Here is a 27,781-nt window from a genome sequence, read left to right as displayed (position 1 = left end):
TAGCATGCTCTAAAACCTCCTTATGTTTTTAAACATAGTGTGCTTGTTAACTGATGTTACTTCAGTAGTGTTCTCATTTCAAGGGATATATTTTTAAAAATCTTCATGTCATCCAGATTATAAATTTTTATTTAATCAAGTACAGTCAGACCAAACATGCAGTAAAATAACTTAAAAGGGTCCCAGTTCAAGCAGTTAACATTCATTTCCAAAAGAAATTCAATTTGCTGTTTTATCCTGCCTTTTCTTTAGCACAGTACCTCTGAAAGTTCTCAAGTCCATATAAATGGCTATTTTAATCACCAAGATTAGAATGACTTCCAACCAAAAAAAAAATCATGCAAAGGTCCATAGAATGATGTGGTCATTAAAAAGTGGATTCTCGGGGCGCCTGTGTGGCTCAGTGGGGTAAAGCGCCTCTGCTTTTGGCTCAGGTCATGATCTCAAGCCCCTCCGGGCTCTCTGCTCAGTGGGAAACCTGTTTCTCCCCCTCTCTCTCCCTTGTGATCTCTGTCAAATAAATAAATAAAGTCTTTTTAAAAAATTATTTTTTAAAAGTGGATTCTCGGTAGGAAAAAATTATTAACTAGGTGTGGTGATGTAGGTTTACTAAACTTACTGTGGTATTCATTTTGCAATCCATACACATATCAAACATTATGCTGTACACTTAAAACTAATATAATGCCACAAGTCAGTAACACCTCAATTTTTAAAAAGTGAATTCTTAACATTACAGATAGTACCTACAGGATTCTGTACCACTCAGTACCAGGCACACAGTAAATGTTCAGTAAATATTTGTTAAATGAATGAAGTGACTGAGTGGACCCTTAACTCTGTTGATGACTTATTTTTCCTATGAGACATTTCTTGTTAGTTTTTTCATGCTGGTGATAATTTCTTATGCATCAATCCCCCACAGCATTATTTGTTAAATGAATGACTTTGGATTAAAAACAATAGATAAGAGAGGAAGATATTGCCATTTTAAAATGTAATGAAAAGGAAAAGACTGATACATTGTACTAAATTAAGTACTTCTGTTCCTCAAAAAAACACAAGAGAATAAAAAAACAAGCCACAGAATTGGACATGACAATTCCAACACTCAGAATAACAATGGTTTATAACCAGAACATATGAAATATGTTGAAACTCAAAGTGATCAGGATAGAATTGTGATTTTTACTTTTACTTATATGGCATTTGAGAAAGTAGAGTCACATTAACTCTTGTGAAAAGTCATATTCAGTAAAAAGACACAATGGATGTACACCTTACCTCTTAGGGCATTTTCTCCAAAAATCAATAGCAGAGTCAATCCCAAATTGATTAAGAATTTTACCATATCATGAAACCATGATATCATAAAACTACTCATAAAATTGCTTGCAGGGACTGTAGATGTCACATAGGAAATCAAAGCCTGAGAGGTTAAGTGACTTCCCTGAAGGTCACAATCCAATTGGTTGTAAAGCTTGAGAAAAGCTTACAGACCCAGAGATTCCTCTGACTGAGCTGGCCTTTCCACTAGACCTCACCACCTCTTAACCAGGTGCAGGAGTAACACTTCTAAGAAACAAATTACAGTTAAATACTGGCAAAATACTTTTTGGAAAAGTCTCCATATAAAGTTTCAAAAAAAAATTATTATAAGTAAGCTATACAGGGCAGGTTTTAAAACTTGAGATCCCTCATGCCTAAGGGATCCTCATGAATGGGTTTCAGAGGGGTTTGTCAACCCTACAATACTATATGTTAAGTTCTATATGTATAAGAATTCCCACACCTTTAACAAGATTTGCACAGAAGTTCAGATACCAAAAAAAAAAAAATAAATAAAATAAAATCATTTTTTAGACTAGTGATTTTTAAACACCATGCATCCCAACTACTAGCGTGTTTCTTCTGAAGACTGATTAATCGACTACCATTTGAAAACTGATTTAAAAAAATATTTTATTTCTATAATTTAGTAAGAGTGAGTGAGCAAAAAAAATCTATATGTAAATGTGTATTTTAACACTACCTTTATGCAAGATGTATTTAAGTCTGAAATGCAAGTTTGATTTCCTCATGTTACGGTGATTAAAAGTCCACTTAATTTCTCACATATTCTTCATACTCATAGCTGAGGTAGTTAAAAATTTTAACCATATTTGCTTAAATTTTTCAAACATAGATTTATTCTTAAAAAATGCACTCAAAACACGTAAGTTAGACTAAATGAAATTATTTTTGCTTTTAAAGGTGAATATGATCTTGCTAACATAATTTCCCATGATTTTTGCAAACTGAAGATGGTTCACCTCTCTAGAACTTCATAGGTAGCTGCTTTAATTAGAGCTGGTAAAGAAATGAATCACTCAGATTTCTAATACGGTTGTAAAATTTAAAATACCATCAATAAATCAAAGGTGATTAATAACAACGTAAGTACCTTTTGTAAAATATCTAAAACCTTTGTGTATGAAGAACATATATATTAAATAATAAACAAATTTTGCAGAAAAAAGGTTTAACATTAGATCATGTTTTAAATTAGGCTAAAATTCATCCCACTACAAATTCAAACAATTAAGTTTATAGTCTGTGCTCAATCATAAATTTTGATAAGGGACTAGAATAGCACAGATAATTGTCATTCAAAGACACTTTAAAATGTCACCTTACGCAAAAGATTCAATCTCTTCTCTTCTACTATACCAAGCTGATACGCTAATCTTATGTACAAAATAAGTTTTACTGCTTTTTTATCTGCCCTTCCTAACTTCTAACAGAAAGCATAATAAGTTTGAAATAAATTTAAATGCAAATAAGTACTCAGAAGAAAAAGTAGAATACTGCTTAATGAAATTTAGACTTTTAGGTCCCGATCCCATAATAATCCCTGTGTCCCCCATCTCTCTTAGTCTTACACTCTCATGGACATCCCTCTAGCACTTCTCCTCTCAGTTTCAAGAACCATTAATTTTCCCCTCATTACTGGATCATTTTGTTTCTCCCACCTTTTTTTTTTTTTTTTTTTTTTAAGATTTTACTTTTTAAGTTATCACCATACCCAACACAGGGCTCAAACTCACAACCTCGAGATCAAGAGCTATACATTCCACCAACTGGAGCCAGCCAGGCGCCCTGTTTCTTCCATCTTCAAAAAAAAAAAAAAAAAAAAAAAAGGCCTCCCTTGCCTCCATATCCTTCTCTAGTTACTGTCTCATGTCTATGCTCCCATTTATAGAGCATTTAACCATATGACTGTCCCTAGTTCCTTCTCCCCATCCTCTACTAGACTCACTCCATTAGGGCTTTGCCCTCCTTTCATTCTTAAGATCACCAATGATGAGAAGAAACCAGCATAAGAAATACAGAACAGTGGCCAGAGAGATCTGGAGGAATGTCGGGATTGGGTGGTGGGAGTCAGGGAGTCAGAAGGAGAGAGGGGCGCCTGGGTGGCTCAAAGCCGCTGCCTTCGGCTCAGGTCATGATCTCAGGGTCCTTCAAGAAGGAAGGAGGGAGATCCTCCCCCCTCTCTCTCTGCCTGGTGCCTAGATGCTATTGATCATCGAATACAATAAAAGTTTAAAAAAAAAAAAAAAAAAAAAAAGAAGGAAGGAATGATCCACCAGGTGAGATGCTATTGATCAAACACGGAAGTGAGGGCTGAAACTTTTCTACTGAAGCAACATCATCTCTCAAGACCTCAAAATGTTGAACTGCGCCAGGACTCAGTTCTTGGAGCGCTTCCCATCAGGTAATCTCGCCCACTCTCATGGCTAGAAAAGGATCTATACACTGGTGACTCCCAAATTTTTATCTCCAGCTCAGACCTTTTCCCTGAATTCCAAACTCATATACACAACTGCCCACTCAACACTTGCCAAATAGGTTTCTCAAGCTCAACAAGTTCAAAAGTAAATTCTTGACACCCTATCTCCCAACCTCCTCTTCAGAGTCATCCCCACTTCAGTAAGTGGCAACTCCGTCCCTTCAGGCCAAAACCTTAAAAGTCATGCTTCACTCCTCTACTCCTCTTTTTTCCACACCCTATATCCAATCTAATAGCCAATCACCTTGCCTCCACCTTCAAAATACACAGGTGTTTTTTTTTAAAGATTTTATTTATTTATTTGACAGAGATCACAAGTAGGCAGAGAGGCAGGCAGAGAGAGAGGGGGAAGCAGGCTCCCTGCTGAGCAGAGAGCCAATGCGGGCCTCGATCCCAGGACTCTAGGATCATGACCTGAGCTGAAGACAGAGCCTTTAACCCACTGATCCACCCAGGCGCCCCAAAATACATAGGTTTTGACCACTTGTGTCAACTCCACTACAGCCTCCTTGATCCAAGGCACCACCACCTTTCACTTAGATTATTACAACAGCCTCCTAACTGCCCTCCCTCTTTTCCATCTTTGTCTTGCTATAGTCTATTCTTTCAGCAGCCAGAGTACCTTTTCAAACTCCAAGACAGATCCAGTTACTCCTCTATTCAAAATCCTCCAACGGTTTCCCATAATACTCAGAAAAAAAGCTGAAGTCCTTTAAAATGGCCCCCAAAACTAAGTGATTTGGGCCTCTGCTACTCTCAGACCTCATCTCCTCCCCTCTGCCACTGCTTAATCTGCTCTAGCCATACTGACCTCTTTTTTGAACTTCAAAAACTCAAAACAAGTTCCCTTCTAAGGGCTCTTCTATTTGCTTTTCCCTCTGACTGGAACACTCTCTTCCATAAAATATCTTCATGGTTCACTCCCTCAAAGTGTTTAGGAAATCTACAGCATCTTTTTTTAAGAGAATACTAAAATAAAGACCACAGTTGTCCTCAGAATTGTTCCTCTCCCCAAACTTACTGGGGGGATGTTCTTTCTTATGCCAACAATACCTTTCTTACTGTCTCTCCACCTAGCCAAAGCTCAGCCAGTCATTCAAGTCCAGATAAAGATTCAAGTGATAAATGGAGACCTTCCCTAACCATCTCAACTCCCAGCTCTTCCTTTCTTTGAATTCTCAGATACTTGATCATTTCTCACATTCATCTTAAAATTTAGCCATATACTGTCCCACACCATAACTTGTATGTCTTATCTCCCTGACTATACACACACACACACACACACACACACGAGTAGAAATAATGCCTTGCACAAGTAGTTCTCAAACTTTTATCAGAGTAAATCTAAAACTTTTAAAAAATACATAAATTCACTGGCCCTACCCTTAATAATTCTAAATTCATGATGTCTGATTTAGAGCCCAGATATCTGTATTATTTTAACTCCCCCCAGAAGATTCTGATGGGTAGGGATTAGGAATCATTGCCTTACGGTCCTCTATTGCCTTCAGTACCTAGGAAAGTAGGCCTTCAAATAGCCTACAGCTAAAATGGACACCCCAGAGAACAAAATCCATTCCTTCATTCCACAGGGGAACAGCAATCCAAGAAGTCTACATGACTAGCCAAAAGCTACAAAGACAGTAAGAGGCAAAGCTCAGCCTAAAATCCAGATTTACTGCTCTCAATCTAGGAATCCTTCCATTAGACCGTGCATAAATGAAAAGTTTACAAAATGACCGTGCATAAAATGAAAGTACCAAAAATCTACAATTCAGAGATAATCACAGTAAATAGTGATTTTCTAACACTTGACCAGTGATTGCAATGTCCACGCTCTAAGACAGTGCATACTATGTTTGAAAATGTGAGCAACATTAGCTGATAAAACACTTTAAAGGCCAGAGAGTAATTACAGGAAGGCTTACAAATAAAAAGAATAGTTTTTACCAAGTCCTCTTGCAATATGTATAAAAACTTGTAAAATCATTTATTTTATAGTTGAGAAGTATTAGGAGAAATAAATGGAAAGAAGAAATCTTGCTTCATCATGCTATAAAGTACAAAAATCCTTTTTCAAAAGCTTCCACAGCTCACAAAGCTGTAAATGTTTTCTGAGTCTAATCATAACATAAACTTAATTACAGATCAGACTTAGTAAATCACCCCATATCCCAAGATAACTCAAACTCTTATCCTAATAATCAGCTAACCTCAGGACCAAAACTCTTGCCATCAACAACAAAAAAACAACTCAGGTATCTATAAGGCACCACAAAAGAGTTTAGGTTTATCCTGGTGTACAGGGATTTAAGCAAGTGTCTCCTATTAACACTAATGGGAGTTCTGGGTGTAAACCGTAGCACCAAGGAGGAGGATCAATGCCCAGCACTGTATCTGCAAAACCCCTTTCTACTGCACTAACTGCAACAACTGGGACTTGTTCTCTCAGAAATGGGATAATAGACCCAAATTCCTATGTCTCTAAAGCACAAAGACAATCCAAATAAAAGTCACTGAGGAAGGTCACTGGTAAACACCCGATTTTTAAAATTTACAAGAAAAAGCTAAACTAAAACAACTGACACATTGGAGAAATTTTTTAAAATAGCACCAACCAATACATACAGAAGAAACTAGAAAATTGCTGGAGATAAAATACCTCACACAAAAATTCAACAAGATCAAGTCCATCAAATTTTTAAAAATTAGAGCACAGTAAACCCAAGTATAGCCAGGAGCTTGTCCAAAGAAACACACACACACACACACACACAAAACAAAACAAAAACTCCTCCCCTGAAGAGCCCTAAGTACACTACAACCCTTGCTTTTAAAACACAGAAGAAAACTCCTGCTGCATTGATAGCCAGGAATAATCACAGAGTACTTCCAGACAAATGGTAACAATCACAAGCTGCCAAGGACGACCAAAACTAACTAAATAAAAATTATAGCACCTTATTGTGTTCCATACTGCCTCAGTTCTCAATATAGCACTGCTGTATTCACCAGGCTGGAAAATGAGCAGGTGCCTTTCAGGCTATAGAAAAATTAGTGAGACACACAAACACACACACACACACACACACACAATCACAAACACAAACACAAAGGGAATGATATTCTTTCACTTGAAGGGGCTTAAGAAATGCAAGGCTTCGCTGTAGGCCTAGAAACCTAAGAGTAGGCCTTACCGAAGAAATGAGGAAAAGCCAAGGTTTAGTCTAAATCCACATTCAAAGACTAAAAGAACTAACATTTATTTCAATTAAAATGCTTTGGCAACAATCTTTTTTTTTTTTTTTTTAAAGAAAGAGAAATTAAGATTTCCCTCCTTTCTAACTCCAAGAGAAAATTAGAATCTTTTCTCTCTCCACTGGTCTAGCTACACAACACAAATAAAAAAGCACCCTGACTTAAGGCCTGAAAACTAAATATGGTTCCATAATATTCACAGTAAAAACAAAACACCAAACTATGTAGTCCAACATACTGATTCTTTATCATTGCTGCTACCATTAATGAACATTTAGCTTTGTATCTGTACTTTGAAATGTCAATGAGAAATTGAAAAAGCTACAATATGCTGGGGATTTTAACTTTTGAAACAAAAACCACAAAAAACACGAGTCTGAAGCATAAAGCCTCAATCGTGCTGATAAGTAAGTGGTCCTAAAAGTTGAAAGTGAAAGCAATATACACCAAAAAAAAAAAAAAGAACAAGTTTGCTTGATATTAATGCTAGCCTTTAAAACCAAAAATATGTTCTGTTACAGAAGACAGAAATCAGGGCTTCCATTAACCTTGTTTAAAAAAAAAAAATCCCATGAGCATGGATTTTTTTCCTAAGTCTCTTCATCAGAGCAGCATGGGGTCCCATTAGGCACCCTATTTTACTTCCACCTTATAAATAACGTTAGCTATTCGCTATTTCCATGGAAACCAAGTACAGAGAAACCCACTTAAATGAATACCGGTTAAAGGAATAAGTTTTATTTTAGAAAGATTTTGCTGCTCTGGATGAACTCTACTGGGGAATACTACAAAGTCATCTTAAGTATAATTTTTAAAAATATCTTTGGTGTAAGGGAAGCTTATTAGCGGTCCTGTTAAGTAAGTACACTCCTTGCACTAAACTAAATATGCCAAACAGCATCGTAACGTTAGAGATACCTTTTCAATGCACTTCACGGGGGTTCAGATGCACAACACCCAGTAACTATGCTTCCTCATGCACTGGGGTAGGATAATTACCCCTGTGGGTCTAATTTAAACTAATAAAAGCAAAAAATTTAGAAATATGACTGCCATCACCTTGACTAGTAATGAATAGGCCCCACAACTACAGGCACATACAGGACTTACTACCCCTCAAAAGAGGAGTGAACAAGCGAGAAAACAACTTAAGTTCCTGTTCACCGTTATCACGTCCAGGGATAGTAGACAGTCAAAATTCCCTCCTTAACAAACTATTTTACATGTTATAACATGTAATCCTTAGTCAGTTGGTATATACAAATAGGAAAGAGAAACAGAATATTCAAAGGAGAATATGCAAAACAAGATCTAAGAATTTCCAATTTTAAGTTGCTCTACATACTCTAGGAAACACCATTATTGGTGGTTCATACGAAAGTTGCCGATAGGCAAGTGTACATACAAAAAAATATAACTAAGAAAGATAGTAAACTCAAAAAACTAATAATCATAAGTTTCTACAGACAGAAGGCACAAGAAAACTACAATCTTTCCAGCAGATGTGGTTCTCTGTTAAGTTAGTAGTGGCTCACACACCTCCAGTAAGTTAAAAGACAAATGAAAGCAGTATTATGATAAAGGGTGATAATCGGCATTGAATTTACAATGTATGAAAAGAGTTAACATTCTCACACACATTTTGAGTATATCAACAGATCTATTTGTACTGCCCGTTTTAAAAACATAAAAGTACTTTCCTTGTATGTTTCACACACTATAAACATTGGTAAAATGATAACTGGAAGTTGGGTTAAGAGGTATGTGGCATTTGCTAATATTATTCACTCTGCTTTTGCATATGTTTTTAAATTTCCATAAAAAGAAGTTTTAAAAATCCCATAAAGTTAAAATTCTTGTCTCAAATATGCTACTGAATTTAAATCCAATACAGCCATTAACATTTAACCACAACTAATTTCCGTTTTACTTTACTTACCAAAACAATTCAGTTAACAATTCAAAACGACTACGAGAAATCTGGAGAGGAAATGATCTGCTATTTTGCAACTACCAATTTTTTTTTTGCAATTACCAATTAATGAAATGCAATCAATGCCTAAAAACAAGGCACAATAGCCATATTTTGTATTTTACAAAGTAAAGAAAGAAATTCTACTAGTCCTCTCATACTAAACCGGAATACTTTTAGGGTCAGCAACACCAGAATTTCCAAATTCTCTTCCAGATAGGTCCACAGGAGTACAGAGAACCATCTAATCAATTAATGCTTCCTATTTCCCTCGTCTTAGTTTAAGTAACTTCAAAGCTCCCCTTTTGACTATGCCCCTACCTCACTCCCTACCAGAAAATACAGCAATTTTTGAGGTAAAAGGTCTTTTTCTATTCTCTTCCTCAGTCCAGATATAAAATGTTTCACAAATACTCAGTTACTTCACAAGTGATTTTAAGCTATCAATTATCCAACTCCTGGCTGAGGGCCCAAAATAAGGAGGTCCACAAACTGTTAAAGCCTCAAGGTCCTGATAACAGCTCTGTTTAAAAACTAATAATTACATTGGGGCACCTGCGTGGCTCAGTGGGTTGAGCCTCTGTCTTTGGCTCAGGTCATGATCTCAGGGTCCTGGGATCGAGCCCCGCATCGGGCTCTCTGCTCAGCGGGGAGCCTGCTTTCTCCTCTCTCTCTCTGCTGCCTCTCTGCCTACTTGTGATCTCTGTCTGTCAAATACATAAATAAAATCTTTAAAAAAAAAAAACTAATAATTACAATGGTGTTTTGTATTGTTTTTCAGAGAGAGAGAAGAAGACAGTGGTGGCTTTGGAGGCAGTGATGCAGAGCAGACAGGATAGCATACACAGAGAAGAGACGGCAAAGAGATAGCAAAGGAGGGGGCGCGGAAAAGGCAATGGAGGGAGTATGTGCAATCGACGTGCGTCTCTCTGTGAAGCAGCTAATGTACCAGGCTGAATGAGACAGGTTCCCATATAAGTCTAGTAGGAGTTCAGCCCTGACATGAATAGCCCAACTTTTACAAATTTAAAATCAGACAGACTAATTTTCAAAATTGTACTATTCTTTAAGTCAACCTCAAAGGCCTCATAGGGCCTATTGCTAACTCCTCTATTTATTGAAATGAAATATACTTCTGAACTTTCTACAATTCCATTCACCCAAGAGAAGCAACTTTTTTGTAAGCCCTGCATAAAGAAACCTTAATACTGTGCATACACTATGCTAATTCTAAAACTACAAAGCTTCACTTATTGACCACTCTATAAATTGTAAAGTAATATTACAATTTTTTTTAAATGAAAGAAAACTATACTGGGGTGCCTGGGTGGCTCAGTCAGTTAAGCATCCGACTCTCGGTCTCAGCTCAAGTCTTGATCTCAGGGTTTTGAGTTCAAGCCCCACGTGGAGCCTACTTAAAAAAAGAAAAAAAGAAAGAAAACTATATAGCCTGCTATAAAACTTTGATTTTTTTAATATATCTGTTGAGATAAAGTATAGGCATGTTATCAAAACAAACGTGCTGGAATTTCTGCTCAGAAAGCAGAAACGTTGTTTTAGGAACACAGACAAAATAAAATCTAGTAAATGCTTCTATCTACCTCCTAGGCCTTTATGAACTGGTACAGTTGGGTAAGTAAGAACAAAAAGTTAATGGAAGCTATTATTCTACTTTAACTCAAATGCTCATCCGTGGTAACACATGCCATATTTACGGTATTGTGGTAAGCTATTGTAAATACATTTGCTGAATCCTAGGGAAAAAACTATGCAGATCAAAGATCAAAAAAGTTTCAGCTCCAAATTGGTAGTGAATAAATAAAATCAATTCTATGTCACACTTAATGATCATTCCCCCTCCCTCAATGACTTATTTCACTTACCAGATAGATACCTACACACAAACATGCACACGTGCCCACTAATGGACATATTAAAAACTCAAATACTTTACCAAAATATCTTAAGTCTGAGATCATTGTAAGGTGGAAACTTAAAGAGTGGCTTTTTTCATAACCAACTTGTCCTCAGGCCCAGTTTCTAGGCTCAATACAGGTAACATACGACAATTAAATATAGAAAGAAAATAACAATTGCCATAAGAAAAGACCAGGCACCAGATGAGAGGAAATTTCACAAAGGCAAAATGCCCAAAATCAGAAGGCAAATAAATGATGTCCATCATTACTAGAAAGCATTTGTGTGCCTCTACAATTGTTTCCACTAGTTATTCCATTCAAGCTTGTGTTCTCAGGGTTAAGCACACACTTTGTCCTGAGCAGCTGACCCAAGGGACTGAGCAGCTGATTAGGATTTTAGACTTCTGAGTTAGAATGCCTAGTCTACTACTGACTCCATGCTAAGTGACCTACTGTAAACCACATCACTATGCTGGTACAAGAAAAGGCTTATTATATCACTAAGAGTTTTTTTAAAGTGCCCTATAATATTTTTTAAAGTCTATTAAAACTGACATATTCCCACATATTTTCTATTTCTCCCAGAGCTTTCACAAACAAGGACTCATTAGATACACTTTTCCCACCCATACCTTTTCTCACCATGACATTTCAGGGGAAAAAAACCTCCTTTCCAGCTAAGCTGTTCCATATTTACTCTTCCCCCATAAACTTTAAGAGGGACTGTAACCATAATAATGATAACAGCAGTTATTACTTATCAAGTGTCTTAAATTTCCTCATTTTATCTTCACATCAATCCCAGAAGGTTGGTGTTATCAACCCTACAACACAGATGAAGAAACTTAAGTCCAAAAGAATAGCACGGGGCTTGGTATACAGCATGTATGAGAGACATCTTTGTTGAAGGGAGCTTAAATAATTAGTCCAAGGTCACACACTCAACTTTAAGTGGTTGTACAGAGATTCCAATTGAGGGGTCAGACCACAAAGCTCAGGCTCTTTTCCCATTATGCAACATTTGTCTCAAGCCTTGAGAAGAGAAGAAAGAACTTGAGAATGAAGGTTAAGTAATACCTAACAATAGTTACCATTTATTTAGTACATACTATATGTGTCAAGAACTTACTGCAGTTTATACATTAACTTATTAATTCCTCCTAACAACCTCAGGCTATGGGTACTATTATTTTTTAAAGATTATTTATATGTATTTTTTTTTTATTTGATACACTGTAAGAGATCACAAGTAGGCAGAGAGGCAGGCAGAGAGAGAGGGGGAAGCAGGCTCCCTGCTGAGCAGAGAGCCCGAAGTGGGACTCGATCCCAGGACCCTGAGATCATGACCCGAGCTAAAGACAGAGGCTTAACCCACTGAGCCACCCAGGCACCCATATAGGTACTATTATTTATTCATATTTTACATAGGCAGAGGCACAGACAGTGAAGTGATTTGACCATTACTAGAGAGCTCATAGGTGGCAAAGCCAGGACTTCAGCCCCATGCAAACTGGCTCCAGCTTCAGCGGAGATACCCAACCACTGAGCTTTATTTACTGCCATGCTAAAAACTTCCCTTCACCTGGATTGTATGAAAACAAAACTTTTAACCTTTTCAACAAAACTAATGGACTGTGAGCCTTCTTGCCTTGACTAATTAAGAGAAAACTAGTAGTACTCTTCTAAGCATGCCCGCCAGACTTTACAGGTGCAGAGGACCCACCCCTGGTGATTAGGTCACTGCACTGCTCAGGAAGTGGCATACTGTAAGTCTGGTTAAGAACCCCCAGCCCATCTCTCTCCATGCTCAGAATCACATTAGCCATGCACTGCAACAAGCAGGCAATTCAGAGATGTCCCAGTGCAATCCTCTATAAAATGAACGTCAGCCTGGAAGTATCCAAGTGTGTATGGTAGTACCCTTCCAACACCCTTTCTCCTTCTTCCCAAACACCATAAAGAATACCGCAAAAGGAATGAATGAATCTAAGCTACTTAAAAATCATAACAAATGTCCAATGATAACTACAAATTTAAATGAGAAAAAAATGCAAAATTCTCATAGTTTTGTAACTTGTCCAAATTCTACATTCAAAAAAGGATGGGCCTCAAAAAAAAAAAAAAAAAAAAAAAAAAAAAAAAAAAAAAAAGAAAAGAAAAGAAAAAAGCATAGGCCTCTTTGAAAGTCTCAATTCTTAAACTACCTTATTATCATAAATGTGCCTTAAAAGATGAGAAAAATCAATTTTTACCTCAGATTCTGAATATTTTGATACACATATTTGAAACCAAAATCATTACTGTTATAAGTTACTGGGCTTTCTACCCTAATATCTACTAGTATGATAATATATTTAATTACATAAATAAAAACAATGAGCACGGATTTATTATTTGTATGCTAACATGGAATACACCCAGAAAAATAAATACAGAGGAACAGGACTGGACCTGGAGGTACTGAGAACTTGACACAATGAGAAAAGGAACTATTGCAGCTCTCTCCATTGACATCGTAAAGTTGCCACATTTTCTGGGCTCTCTTTTGAATTAATGTGGCATCTGTTCCAAGTACAGCATGCTAACATTTTACTAAAAGATATTTTCATTCTACATTTGTATGTGGTTTGCTTTTTATTTGAACTCCTGTTTTATTTCAGTGGTCATTATTTCTTTATACCAAGTTGTCCATTTGGCATTCCTAATCTATCTCCCCTGTGCACAGAAAGGGTGGGGAACCATCAGTTTAAAACCCTCTAACAGCAATAATTACAATATGCTTTGCATATAGATTAAATAAAGAAAATAAGCAGCACAAAGATTTTTGTAGGCTTTTTAGTATCAGGTCCTGATAAGTTAACAGCATCTGTTCCTTTCAGAAAAAGAATTCTGCTCTGAAGTCCTGGGGTGGGGGGTGGAGGGAGGGAGGGGAGAAGGAGAGGAGAGAAATAAACAAATACTAAATAGAATAATTCAAGTTACAAAGTTTGGGCTTCATGAAATGATGATTTCAATAATTTGCACATCTCCAACTCTATCGAATGAGAACTGCTTTTTAAGACATCCTCAAAAATGCTGCAGCAACAAGCCAAATACAACCACTTGTACTTAACATGCATGCTGCATACTCCACAATGTTACGTCATATCAGGCACAGAGAAGACGCTTACCAAGCTATCCTGCGTTCTATAAACTGCCTAACAACAACAGAAAAAGGCACTGCCATCTCTATAGTGGGAGTAAGAGCTGACAGGGTAGGCTGCCTTTTCCCTTTGGTCAACTCTGAAGAAAATAAGTAAAGCTTCTATCATCTTTTAAGCTCACCTCTCTCAAGGCCTTTACTCTCAGTCTTTCAGCCTTTCACAGAAAGAAAGCCTGTTTCTTTAAAATTAAAAAGCTGCAAAAGATCACTCCAACTTAAAAGCCCCACACCTTGTGCCAACTGTCCTCCAGGTGTCCCCATGGCTGCCTCTTCTGCAGAAGAATGGCCTATCTAAAGCACTCGTCTCCAAGTGGGTGCACCCACCCCAGAGAAGAAAGGAGGGCAGGGAAGGAATTACTGCAACTTCTATTTTTAAATATCACCCTTTTTCAAATTTCAACTTTTCTATATGTTTTGAAACATACATTAATTCAGAAAATTACATACAAATATACATTTACTGCTATCAGTTATTTTTTAAAGTTTGGAGACAACAGGCTAAGAATGTCAAAGGTAAAGTAAGAGAGGAAAATCACGCTCTGCTATTCACTTAATTGAATTCTTGTCTCTGCCTCAGTTTGACCATCCATGACATGAACTGAGCCCTCTATATACTTATAAGACTATTCTGAGAAATAATAAAATACTTTCTAGGGCATGGCCTGAGCCACACAAAATGAAAAGCACATATGAATGCTGCCAATGAGAAAACTCTTGAATTGGTGTGTTAAAACTGACTATTCTGGGGGCGCCTGGGTGGCTCAGTCAGTAAAGCATCCAACTATTGATTTCGGCTCAGGTCTTGATCTCAGGGCTGTGAGATGGGGCTCTACTCTGGACTCTCCCTCTCCCTCTGCTTCCCTAGCACCCCAACTCCCATTCCTGGGTGCCCTCCCTCTCTCTCAAATAAATAAGTAAATAAATAATTGACTATACTGTAGTTTAAATAAACTGCTATGCCCTGTCAGATCCAATTCTTGGAATTTTAAGGCCAGGAGTCAGCACTTCACTAAATATGAGTCTAAAGAAACGTTAAGGCACCTCAGACACAAGGAGTACATTCTAGGACAAGGAAGACTCTTTTTTAAAACTTCTGAAATGAAAAATTTATTACCTACGATATAAAATTTTTTTAATCTAAAAATTATAAAGGTGAATTATGACTAATAGCTTTAGCAACAAGATAAAACTCTCAAAGCCAAAATCAAAAAATTACATTTAATGTAGATGATAAGGCCTTGAGGATGTCTTATTTTACACCATGTACTCAATTTTTTTTTTTTTTTTTGTCACTTGAAAAAATGGTGGATTATCAGTATAGCATTTGGTAGTGGTTGAGTGAGTAGGGACAGGGATGGGGGTGAGGTCAGCCAACACTACCGACATAAAGATGTGAGTACGAGCACTAATTCCTATGAAGGGTATCTATCTGAATGCCGATTAAGCAGTACTTGGTTTGAGTTTCCATGAATTAAAAATTACAATTACAATTATTTTCTCAACTTTAAAATACTATTTCAATTTGTAAATGTTGAATGAATGCCTCTAACCAACCAAGAGGAGAACCCACCGGTTTCAAAAAAAGTTATGTGAAACCATAATTGATCTCTTTATAAATAGTAGCTACCAGAATAAACTAGTAGAACTTAATTCTGAAATGATGCCTCTTAAATTACTTGCACAGGACAGAAAATGGTGTTGCCATTTTAAATTGGTTATTTTTTAAAGTTTTAAAAATAACAATGACCATCACTAAGGCATTATGCACAACTAAAAAGATCTTAAAATGCTTTTTGCCCCATAAGTAATAACCAGTCTAGAGTTTAAGTTTATAATCTTAATGTATAAATCTTACCTCTCTCCTTCCAATCTCACTCCCACTTTCCACCTGAGCTTTATTTTCAAAAACAAGTTTTTTAAATAGCCACTTGAAAAAAGTAAACTTTAAGACAGTATTATGGTATAACTCTATTTATTTTTGAAATGGATATATATAGTACATATTTAATGCACAGGAAAATTTAAAAGTAGAATGGGATGACTTTCATTTTCTACTTTATACATATCTATATGGCTAGAATTATTCAGATGCACTGCCTTTATAATATTTCTTTAAAAAAAAAGAACATTTCTCATCAAACCCTCTAAAATGTTGTAGTTACATAAGAACTAATTAAAACAGCAAACGTAAAATATCTGCACTTACTTTAAAAAACGTATAAAATAGCCTATGATGCTAAAGTACCCAAATTCCAACCTTAAGAAATAGGCATCAGTCCCCACTCCGTGGTAGGCACTATGCTTCACAACTGGCATACAGTGATGAGCAAAACAGGCACTAACCCAAATGCCTTCATTTCCATTCCATTCCAATGCTTACTATTTCCAAAATACTCAATCTAACCCAACCAAAACCAGCAGGAAACAGTCTCAAGATGATACAATGTAGCTGTGGCCTTTTCAGTAAACTGAAAACTTCTTTAGAAATTCACTTTCTAGGTTTCTAGAGGAATTAAGTTTAGTACAATATTATGGACTCTTAAGAGAAGAGGCTCTGGAGTCAAACTTGGGCTTGAATTCTCGTTGTAGCATTTGCTACACCTATGTGATCCCAGGGAGGGCTTCATTTCCTTATCTCTAAAACAGGGGTATGATAGTAATAGTAAATCCTTGTAATATTGCTGAGGATTACAATTAAATGAGATACTATATACAAAAGAGTTTAACTTTATATATAATAAAGAGTAAATATAAAATCATTATTATTGTTGTTATTAAAACAACATAACTTTATGGTATAAGAACAGCTCTCAACTTGCCAAACGTTCAATTTTATATCTTTATAAATCTTTATATATTTATAGAACAAATATGTGTATTTGGGTAAGTTTGTATATTAACACATAAAAATAGTTTTCAATATAAAAGCCCATAACTGAAAACTTGCATTACCATAACAACACACCAGTACATTTATGACATTTGTGTATATTATATAGATATATACACACGCACAAACGCATCAGTGCATATTGTCACTATCTATTAAGAACTTCTCTGCTGACCATGGGCAGAGGGTATTCAGATCATCAAATATGATATGATTCTAACTCCTATATTTAAACTTTTAAAAATACCAACATTGTTAACACAATACAGAGAAATACCTTAAAATTCAGGCATTTATTAGTGACTACAAACTCAATTTATATATACTACTTTAGTCTATAAAGTGCATTCATCAGTATTATCTCATCCAGTCCTTTTAACATCACTGTGAAGCTGGCTTTCTCCACTATTCCCATCTTACCATTGCAAAAACTAATGCCCAGCAGGCTGAATTTCCCAAGAGCACACCACTAGTGACAGGACTGGTCTTAGGGCCAAGTCCTCTGACACCATCACAATTGTTTCATTTCCACTGGCCTGGGACATTTCATTAAAAAAAGAAAGAAAACTGTGCTCAGTACTTTAGGTGTGTCGGAGGACTCTACAGGGATTACACATGGCTGCCCAGTTTTACTCTCCTTATTTCCAACTTTAGTATATTAAGAATTACACATGTGCATAATTATAAAATGTAGATAAGGAACATTAATCCAAATCTGATCTTTCCTGCACTGACCAAATTAACACTAGAAACAATTTTACCCCTTATACTTAGTCCTTTGTATTTAACTTCTTGGTAACCACTGAGTTTATTTCATTTTAATGTTAGGTCTTAAAAAATCAAATTAACAGAAGACAAATAAAGCCATTCGTGATGTGGCAGCATTACCGGCTCAGATCCCACAAATTTTTGACATAGCTAAAGAATCTATTCAATGTCTAAAATACAAATATTAACAAATTTCAGTTCATATTTATAAGAGAAAAAAAGGTTAGTATTATTACAGTGGGTTGGTTTGTTTTGTGAACAAGTGCTTAAATAATCACTACTAAAGGCAGAATTCTCTTAAATAAACACAGCAGCCCTCAGCAATATTATTCCAGGAACTCCACACAAGGGGAAAAGCTGGAATAGATACGGGCCAAGCAGGTAGGAAAGACACTATATCGATTCTGTATACCCTCAAACTAAGGCACATACATCACAACTTGTGCTTACATTTTTCAATATTCCCAGATGTCCTTTTCCCTTCTCAAAAAGCTAAAAGAGACCAGCCATGCAGATAAAAATATCCTACAAGTTCAAGAGCCTAAAAGAAGTTAGAGTGTCCTAAAAGAGAAAAATAATGTAAAGACTTATGATTTTTTTGAACCTAACATTTTAAGTACAACCCACAGACCTGAAACTACATTTTCTTTCTGGGGCTGCTCACTGGCCTCCAATACACCAGTCCTGTTAACACTGTAAACTATGGCGATAGCTTGGTTCGTGCTTCTAAACACAGCAGAGTTTTTCAAGGTTACATACACTGGGACATGAGGAACATTTTTGCAGCATCTTATTTTCATTAATCAACTAGTTTGGGTATTTTACCAGTGCAAACATTATGAACAAAAACATTTTTATTATCTTTTGAACTTTCCAAAGTCAACCAACAGCTGTGGTACAGTGGCAATGAGTACTGAACAGGCACAGCTGAATTCTGGTCAAAAAGTCTGTGACTGGGGCGCCTGGGTGGCTCAGTGGGTTAAGCCGCTGCCTTAGGCTCAGGTCATGATCTCAGGGTCCTGGGATCGAGTCCCGCATCGGGCTCTCTGCTCAGCAGGGAGCCTGGTTCCTCCACTCTCTCTTTGCCTGCCTCTCTGCCTACTTGTGATCTCTCTCTGTCAAATAAATAAATAAAATCTTTAGAAAAAAAAAAAAAGTCTGTGACTGGCTGGTAGCTAACTACAGGCATACATCACTCAGGGAGAAACTGAGGTGCAAAGACATCTTATGGACAGCAAAAAATTCTAAGGAACTGCCATATCATTACCATAGGCCAAAAATCTCAAGGTCTTGTCAGAACAGGCTGGGCTTCTGTTCAAATAATAATGTAAAAAGAGAGGAAAAAATGTGAGGCATGCTATTTATTTAATAACAAGAACCACTACTGCTGCTGCTGCTGCTAATTCTACACATTTACTGAGGCTTTTTTATGTGGCCGGCACTGTGCTAAGCACTTTCACAGATTTCAACAACTAATCCCTGCAACAACATTCTGATATTCACTAATAAAGTATCAGAACTTCAAAGAAAAGAAGAGAAAGAAATTTAAATTTTACAAATGAAAATACAAATTATTAAAGAAACCTTACCTTTTCCTCTACCTTTCAGATTATATCTATGAGTATTAAATTTACATTGAAACCACACTTATTTTCAGGAATTCATCTTCCATTTAAAAAACACTAAGACTCAAAACATTGACCATTATTACAAAATAATTTTTAAATAAACTCTAAATTTAAATACGGGCACTGAGTAACTGGCCCCATTCAAAGAAAAGAGAACAGCATATATATCAGGCCCTATAATAATAACCTCCTAATGCCCATATTAGCAATCTGTGTGCTGTAATTATAAAGCAATCTATAGCAGCACAGACAAAAAAAATTTACAATTGCTAAGTTTTAAATATATAAACACAAACATACATAAACATGTATCAGTTATTTTACATGTAAATCTTAAAGTAGCTGATAAAAAAACAAACTAATCCAAGGTAAACTAAAACACTAGGGTGTTTCTGAAGACTCACTTTAGAATATCAGCACCATGATAATAATAACATTAGCAATCAAATTTTACTTAGCAGAAAGTTCTTAGAGGCTTGGGAAGCTGTTTGTATAAAATGGAGTAGACAAGAGGGAAGGGTTCTCTGTGCTGTTTAAATCAACTACAGGTCCCAGCATGCAACGCTCTAATCCGGAGTTAAGCAAAAACCCGAAATGCATCCTGGGACATGTAGTAAGTAAACCACTTCACCCTATCACAGTAAGTTTTAAGAAAGTCTGAACTATTTAAGCACAGTTTCACTAGATCTTATTATCAGGGTCTAGTGAAATTCAAATATAACCTGTTTGCTCTCTGCTCTGGCAGTTTCTTTACCACATACTGGAAAAAGTATCAATGAATATTTACATCAACATTTTCACATTAGAGAAATCTTACACAGGCTAAGCAATAAAAGAAATGCTTAAAAAGCAAGAAGATTTCATACAATTTTTAAATTATTTTTTAAAACATCATTTTTAAAGCCATTTTTTTTAAAGTGTGGTTGATCAGTTTCAAAGTTCTCTATTCCCTTCCCCCAAGAAAGTTTTACCAGGTTTTCTCTTAACAGTCTTTCAAGTTATATTTTATAAATAATTTTCTTGCAGAAAATCTCATACAAAAACATTTCCTATACTCTAATAGGTACACATAACACCACCACACACACAAAAGCAATTAATACTTAAGTTTCTCTTTTATCAACTCCTTACTCAATACCTACGCCCTCCGCTCCTAAACTCTCATTTCTCTTTCTCTCTCTCTCTCTCTCTCACACACACACACACACAAACACACACACACGTTTCCAGAAAGAACACTTGGGGAAAAAAAATATCCCATTTCTCTCATCCAGAAGATTTTTTTTTTAAACTATCAATAACGTGTCCAAATAGATAACTTTGAGCTGTTATTTATGTATATATAGTTTCTACACACACCCCTATTTTCTGCAAGACAGAGGAAGGAGGCTGGGAAAGAACTAAGTGCAATCTGCATCAGGAGGCCTAACACAGGTGGTGGGTTATTTTCAGGCAACAGCACCTTCACAAACATGCTGTGGAATATGGTCCAAGAAATTCCTAACAAGGAAAGATAAGCTGGCACACAAATTTAACACAATCCAGCTAAAAATCACCTGCAACACATGTTACTACATTTCACCATAAAAGTGACAGGCTACTACAGGATCTGAGACTTCATCAATACAACATACTGGCCATAAGGCCAGATAACAGTTGCCATGGTTACTATCACCCACTTTTATCAGGAAATTATTGTCATTACTCTGAAGTTTTTGATACTTATTTAAAATCTTAAAAAAAAAAAAACCTGTCTAGGGCTTGACTGTTAATTGAGTGAAAGAATCAACTTCTGTTTGATTTGTAAGTATGCTGCTTCAGAGATGCACATGGTTAACAATACTTGGATCTGCTGCAGAAAAAAATCAATTCCTTTCTGCTGCTCCTTCTCCTCAAGTACTGACAGTTTGTATCCTCAATGCAGCCAAAACAATAAAACAAAACCCATCTTTCTGGCTTCTGTGTTTAAGTTATTTTTTGTCCCCTAGGCCCAGAGAGTCAAAATAAAGCCTAGATCACCAACCTGTTAGGCCCCATTGCCTTCCTATCTCCATATTATCAGTTCACTTTTTGTCTATTTAAAAAACCAGAAAACATTTCCATAGATGATTCCAAAATATAGAAAAGAATACTTTCCTTCAACAGAGATTTTTTTTTTTTTAAACAGGTGGAGGACTTGCAATGTACTGTAGGGAGAGAAGTTGGAGGGTTATTCAAACTGCCACACCAAGTGTCTAGTGTGAGAAAGTTGCTGTAGAATACCTAAAGGTTGACTGAACCTCACATATGATCTCTAAATGTGGTGGAAGAGTTCACCACCACCCCCAGTTTAACGCTGAACTAACAGACAAGTAATATAAAAGTTATCCCTAAAAGTCCACTTCAACATTCTCACAAAAGTTAACTCCAGAAATTTCACACACAAGAATTATAGGAAAGCCTACAAAATAGCACAGCCACATGTACATACAAACACACAAACAAAAAAACATATGCTATTTAAAAAGTAATTATCTGCAATAAATTTAAAGCAGGGTTAGCATATTACCTCCTTGAAAAACAAAACAAAACAAAAAAAAACCCTCCAAGCAGCAAAAATACACACCGGGTAAAGTTAAAGTGATTAAAATATATTGCTGTGCTCCTAAAGAATACTTAAGGCCTACAAAAAAGCCCATGTATAAAAGTTCCTGAGAAGTCAACAAAAATCGTGACTATTTCCTAGCACAAATTAACATGAACGTTCAGAAAGATTTCAAGAAATCAGGTCTGAATATAGATATAAAGGAATTCTGTAAAAGGTTAGAGACCCAAAACTTTAATCCCTGCCTTTTCTCCCTTTGAATGGCTATTAAATACAAAAGCTTTCAGCAATAAAATACCAAGAACACAAAATTTAAAAGCACATTACTATAACCTTAACTTCCGTATTTCCTCAAAAAAACAACAACAAAAAAACCAAAACCAACTTTAGTATTCAGTGTCCACAGGATGAAAAAGTTAATACTACCCTGAGAGGTTTCATTTTTATTTAAACAGTTAAATGTTTTTCTCACACACAGAAACAAGTTTCTATATTTAATTTCTAATTAAAGGGGCTATTTCATAAAGAGCAGTAGCTTCTAAAATGTAAGACTGAAACTAAACCTTTTGATATGCTCATAAACACAGGGACTCCCAATTATCTGTATTTTATTTTATTTTAGTCCAAATTTGCAAGCAGAGTCTTTTAAAAAAGCCACAAATCAAGGCTCCAAGTTTTAAACTTTTGGGTTATTTTTACACAAAAATATTTCAGTGCACTCTTCTAGACTGAGTAGTCATTTCCTCATGCATCCCCCTAAAAGAGAAAAACAAAATGATATACCCACGTACCTAATACTAATACATACTGATACACATTTTCACTTTGAAACAAGCTTGAAAGCTTTACTTAGTAAGAATTTTTCAGAAAGTTAGCAGACTCCCTGAAAACAATCAAAACCTTAACTGTGACATCTGTTACTTTGTGTGTTAAGGAGAGTCTATAGAAAGATCCAGGAACTTAAATATTCACTAAAATCAACTACTATCACATCAATAAAGAAATGAAGAAAAAATTTAATGGGGGATATACATTTCATAAGATCTACAAAAAGAAAAATGATCTCTTTTTTGAATTATGAGAAACTGCCTCCACGGCATTTTTTAAACAAAGCTTCAAAACTGTAACAAAGAGCTTTTTGGTAACCACAGTAGCATTTAAAAAAAATTCATATAGTGTTGGGGGTACACTTTTAATGTGCTCATTTCCCAAATGATGTGGAGAACGTTAACATTTTAAAGACAGACATTTCTGTCCATGTATTAATTAGCTACCTATCTCAACATCTGCATGGTTTCTGACAATTTACAAAGAACTTTCACATGTATTATCTCATTTGATCTTACCGGAAAAAAAAAAAAGTACAGTATTATGCCTAGAAAACTGACAAAATTCAAAGCAGCTTCATCAAATTTTCTACACATTCCTAAGTTTCTAAAACTTTGATACAAAACTTTTCAAGCACTGAAGTAGCATGATATTCCCAGGGATAAATCAATTCTCCTAACACTAACAGAGTTTCAAAGGAGCATGTGCTGTGAATGCTATGAAACTAACTTTCATCTTTATGCAGTTATTGTTAAGTGTTACTAAGGGACATCTCAGCAATGACCTATACTCACAGATATAACTTTACTTACAGTTCGAGAATCTCAGTCTTTGGAGGCCAACTCAAATACGTCAATGACACATATCTGTAAAGCTGAGTGCCTAAGAATTTATCTATTAGGATCACTGTCTATAGATATGAGGAAAAAAACACAAGGAATTAAATTTTTTTTCCATACAGCATTTCCCTGTCCAAAATCTCATATCTCTATATCCTATCTGTATTTAAATTACAGGGATGACACAAAACCATCACACCAACTTCTTTTGTTTATAGCCACTGTACACCACCTTTTCCATATCTGTTCAACTCCCCACTCACCAATACAAGACTAACTCCACATCTAAATAATTGTAACAGCACTCTGTAGCTAAGTGTGGCATTCTTAAGCTACCACGATAACAAATCTACTTTGTATAATATGGTAAGCAGGTAAAAGCAATCAAAGATTTCAGTTTCAAATTGCAAAGGTAATTTATTAATGAACTTTTAAATGGACTTACTTAAAATCTTTCTGGAACTTTAAGGCGTTTATCCTGTTGCTAAGTTGAAGCTAAGAGAACTGTAATAAGTAGCAAGGCCCTCAAAATTCAGAGATTGGCTTTATCTTGTTGTAGCACCTCCTGCTGGATAGCATTTAGAGTTCTTCATGTAAGCAGAAGAAGAGTATTTCTGAGGCAGCTCCTTCCAGATGACTGAATGGGAAAAAAGGATGGACCCTTCAAAGCTTAAAAGAAATAGGGCCCCGTCCATCACTTATACCTCTTAAAAAGAAAATCTGGCATAGGTAGGAGTCTTTTTAATCTATTACTATTCTGGTTCCATAAGACCTGCCTGAGTCCAAAGGGCAACATGCTTAAATAAAGCTTGCAAAATTATCTAAAAACTACCTTAAAAAGCCATCAAAAGCACTCAAGCAAAAGACTTTATTATGGCCAGCCAAGCAATGCCAGTAATATTGCAAATACCATTATGTTAGCAAAAGCAAAAGTCTGACATAAAGAAAAATACCTGGAATATTTTTAACATATTAGCTGGAAGTTTGTGTTTAAAGAATTTTCTGCACTATTACTATGCTCCTTTTAAGAACAGTTGTCCATCTACAGAAGTTTTAAGTACAGAAATTTTTTTATAAACAGGAGTATAAGTGCACACAAAAATTTCCTCTTTGCCATCAAATATGTCTTGGTATCTCAATATGTAGTTTTCAGACATTTTAAATGGCCCCTAATAAGCTAGCTTTAAGCCCACAATGTAGCTTCCATACACAAGTGAAGATAGAAAAAAAGAATAGAAAGAACTTACCAAACTCAAAATGAATAATAGTATTTCCAGTAAAAATGTAGTAACAGTTTCCTACAATACTGTGAAATCAAGTAAATCGTGAAACTTAAAAAGGAGGGGGGGGCTATTCTTCAAAAAAAAAAGAAAAAAAAAACTGCCCTATTTATTTCTAGTGCCCAAATGTGATAAACACCAGATGTAAACAAACAACATAAACACTGAAAAGTACACTTAGATGTCTTCGCCCCAATTTCAGTCCCCTTACCAGGCCCTCAACGAAGCCAGAGATGTTGATGAGTATCCTCTTTAAAAGGAGATATTCCATCTCCCTACCCTAAAGAACCCCTATAAAGTGTGCCTATGGAAAGGCTTCCTTCCTAGAGTGCACAGCTGCTTTTGAAAAAACAAAACAAAACAAAAAAACTTTCATCAACCCAAATTAATCTGATTCTAATATTCACTTATCAATTATTAATACAGGAATGCTCTTCCATTAATGTCCCCAGCTTAAACATCTACATTCCTGACACCTACTATTAACAAAAAATGCACAGCTTGCACCCCAGCTATGGGGCAAATCTCTGAAATCCAAAACACAGCCACAAAGTTCACTGTCAAGGCCAATGCTGAGGCCCACACACGCCCGGACCTTAACTCACATTTGAAATTCTAGGAAGCCACACTTGCAGACATCATTTAAAAACAACACAATGTGGACGTGCAGAGTGAGATCCTCTACTTCAAGACCTAAACAAAGAATATTTCAACATATGCCCCGAATATGATGACACCAGATTCACCAATGAAAACAAAACCTGCCTACCATTAGCAGTCGTACCCTCATCTCAACAACTCAACTACTTAGAAATCACTCTCAGCACATCTGCACCCTACAACCGGCGTGTGGCCTTCTCCGGGGGTGCAAGCCACAGACAAAGTTGAAACGAGACATTCTTCCCCCGGTGCCCAATCTCGGTATCAACCCCTCCCCTACCAGGGCCACCTTGCTGCTACCCACCATCGCGAACGTGGTCAGGGGAAAAAAAGAAATCCTAACAGCACCGCTCAGCAGAATAAAGAGACCAAAGAGAGGATGACGAGAAGTGTTGGGAACTGCGTGCACGACGGGGCTGGACCAAACGGAAAGAGTCCCACTCCGCGCGCCCCTCCCCCCGGCGGGGGCGCGGGCGGGGGAGGGGCGGCCGCGGCCCCTCTCGGAGCGGCCTGCCGGCCTCGGCCAGCGCGGGGTCCCGGGGGCGCCCAGCGGCCGCGGACGGCGGGGGCGAGTGCGGGAGGGCCGGCCCCGGGGTGAGGGGTGCAGGCAGACTCTCCGGAATAACAAGTTGCAGAAGAAGAAGAATAAGCGGAATTTCCCCAACGCTCCTCCGGCCACCCAAGACAAATGCACCAACACACAGACACACACACACACACACACACACACACACACACACACACTCGGGCCCGGCAGCGTCAGCAGCCGCAGCTTTTTTTTTTTTTTAAACCAGATCCCTCAGTCACCAAACAAGATGGTTTTCAAAAAAAAAAAAAAAAAAAAAATTAATTAATTAATTAATTAATTAAATAATCATAATAAAAACTTCCCCCCGACAGCATCCCGAAGGGGGGGCAGGGTGGTGAAGGGCCCGAGGCGACCATCCCCGGGCTGAGGGACAGCCGAGGGGGCGGACGAGGCTACGCGCCCCCCGCCCCCGCCCGCGGCCCCCCTCCCCGGCCCCCCGCCGGGACAATGTGACGCCCCCTCCCTGCCACCCCCGGCGCGCCGCCTCTGTCACCCGCTTCGGCCCTGCACTCAGCGCCCAGGCTCCCGAGGCTGCTCATAAACTTACTTCCAATTTATCCTGGGGAGGGGTGGACGGCAGAGGGAAGGAAGGGGGAGACAAGGTTCTTCCATTGTCTTTTTTTTAGGGGGGGAGGAATAGGAAGGGCACGCAGGGGGGCGCCCCGAAGGGGAAGTTATTGCTCAAATCTCAAGTTGACTGAGGGGTCCTGACGAGAACACCCCCCCTTTCCCTCCTCCCTCCCACACACCCCTCCCCTCCCCCTCCCTCCCCCCCACAACAAACTCCAAGCAGGCAGCCCCAGTTCCTCCCAGAGACAAGACCAGAGACAAAGACAGAGAGACAGGGAGAAGGGGAGAGGGGGAGAGGGGGGAGGGGGGAGGGAGGGGAAATAGAGCTACTCAAGAAAAAAAAGAGAGGAGAGTGAGGAGAAGAGAGAATGGAAAAGCTGGGATACTGCACCCTCCTGCTGCTGGCTGGTTGTCCCCCCTGGCAGCTGGAGGCAGGAACTCTGAGCAGGAGAAGCAGGAGGAGGAGGAGGAGGGAACTCTTCTTCATGGGGAGGGAGGGAAGAAGCTGGAGCTGCTGCTGCTGCTTCTGCTGCTGCTCTGGGCCTCTCGCACTTTTTAGATATTAGTGTGTTAAGATGGTAGGTTGTTCCCTTCTCCCTCCTCCTCCTCCTCCTCTCCTCTCCTCTCCTCTTCTCTCCCTCTCTCTCTCACTCACTCACTCACTCTCCCTCTCTCTCTCTCTCTCTCTCTGGGCTGTTTCTTTCCTCCTCTTCCCCAGGCAAGGGGGGGGTGGGGAGGAGGGGGTGGGGGGAGGAACTGGATCCTCCTCCTCCTCCAGGAGAGACACACACAGGCCCCGGGCCGGAATAGGGGTGGGGGGGAATCAGAGCAGCAGGAGAGAAACTGTGGGAGACAAACAAGCCCAACTCTTCATCCTCCTCCTCCTCCTCTCAGCAGCAGCAGCGAGCACCACCAGCCCATTCACCACCCGGCCCCGGGCCGCAGCACCTCCGCCGCCTCAG

At 37.7% G+C, this 27,781-nt stretch overlaps 1 protein-coding gene across 20 annotated transcripts in view; it reads right to left on the bottom strand.

The window, feature by feature from the left end:
- PHF21A (PHD finger protein 21A) overlaps positions 1–27,501 on the bottom strand; it is a 191,900-nt gene extending 164,399 nt beyond the window's left edge. For 7 of the 20 annotated variants that reach the window (XM_013061740.2, XM_013061738.2, XM_045065973.1 and 4 more), the window contains exon 1: positions 27,211–27,501. The gene's annotated coding sequence lies outside the window, so the exon portion shown is untranslated. Of the gene's footprint in view, positions 1–23,693; positions 23,792–24,165; positions 24,545–24,967; positions 25,027–25,964; positions 26,142–27,210 lie in introns of those variants that run through there. The other 13 variants (XM_013061725.2, XM_013061724.2, XM_013061737.2 and 10 more) reach the window with 6 other exon arrangements.
- Between the last annotated feature and the right edge of the window lie 280 nt (positions 27,502–27,781).

Source organism: Mustela putorius, unplaced genomic scaffold (genome assembly GCF_011764305.1).
Source record: "Mustela putorius furo isolate JIRA1106 unplaced genomic scaffold, ASM1176430v1.1 tig00003859_pilon_pilon_pilon, whole genome shotgun sequence".
In the NCBI taxonomy this organism is placed as follows: Eukaryota; Metazoa; Chordata; class Mammalia; order Carnivora; family Mustelidae; genus Mustela; species Mustela putorius.
Note: the sequence above shows the minus strand (reverse complement) of the source record. Positions and strands in the feature narration are given on the sequence as shown.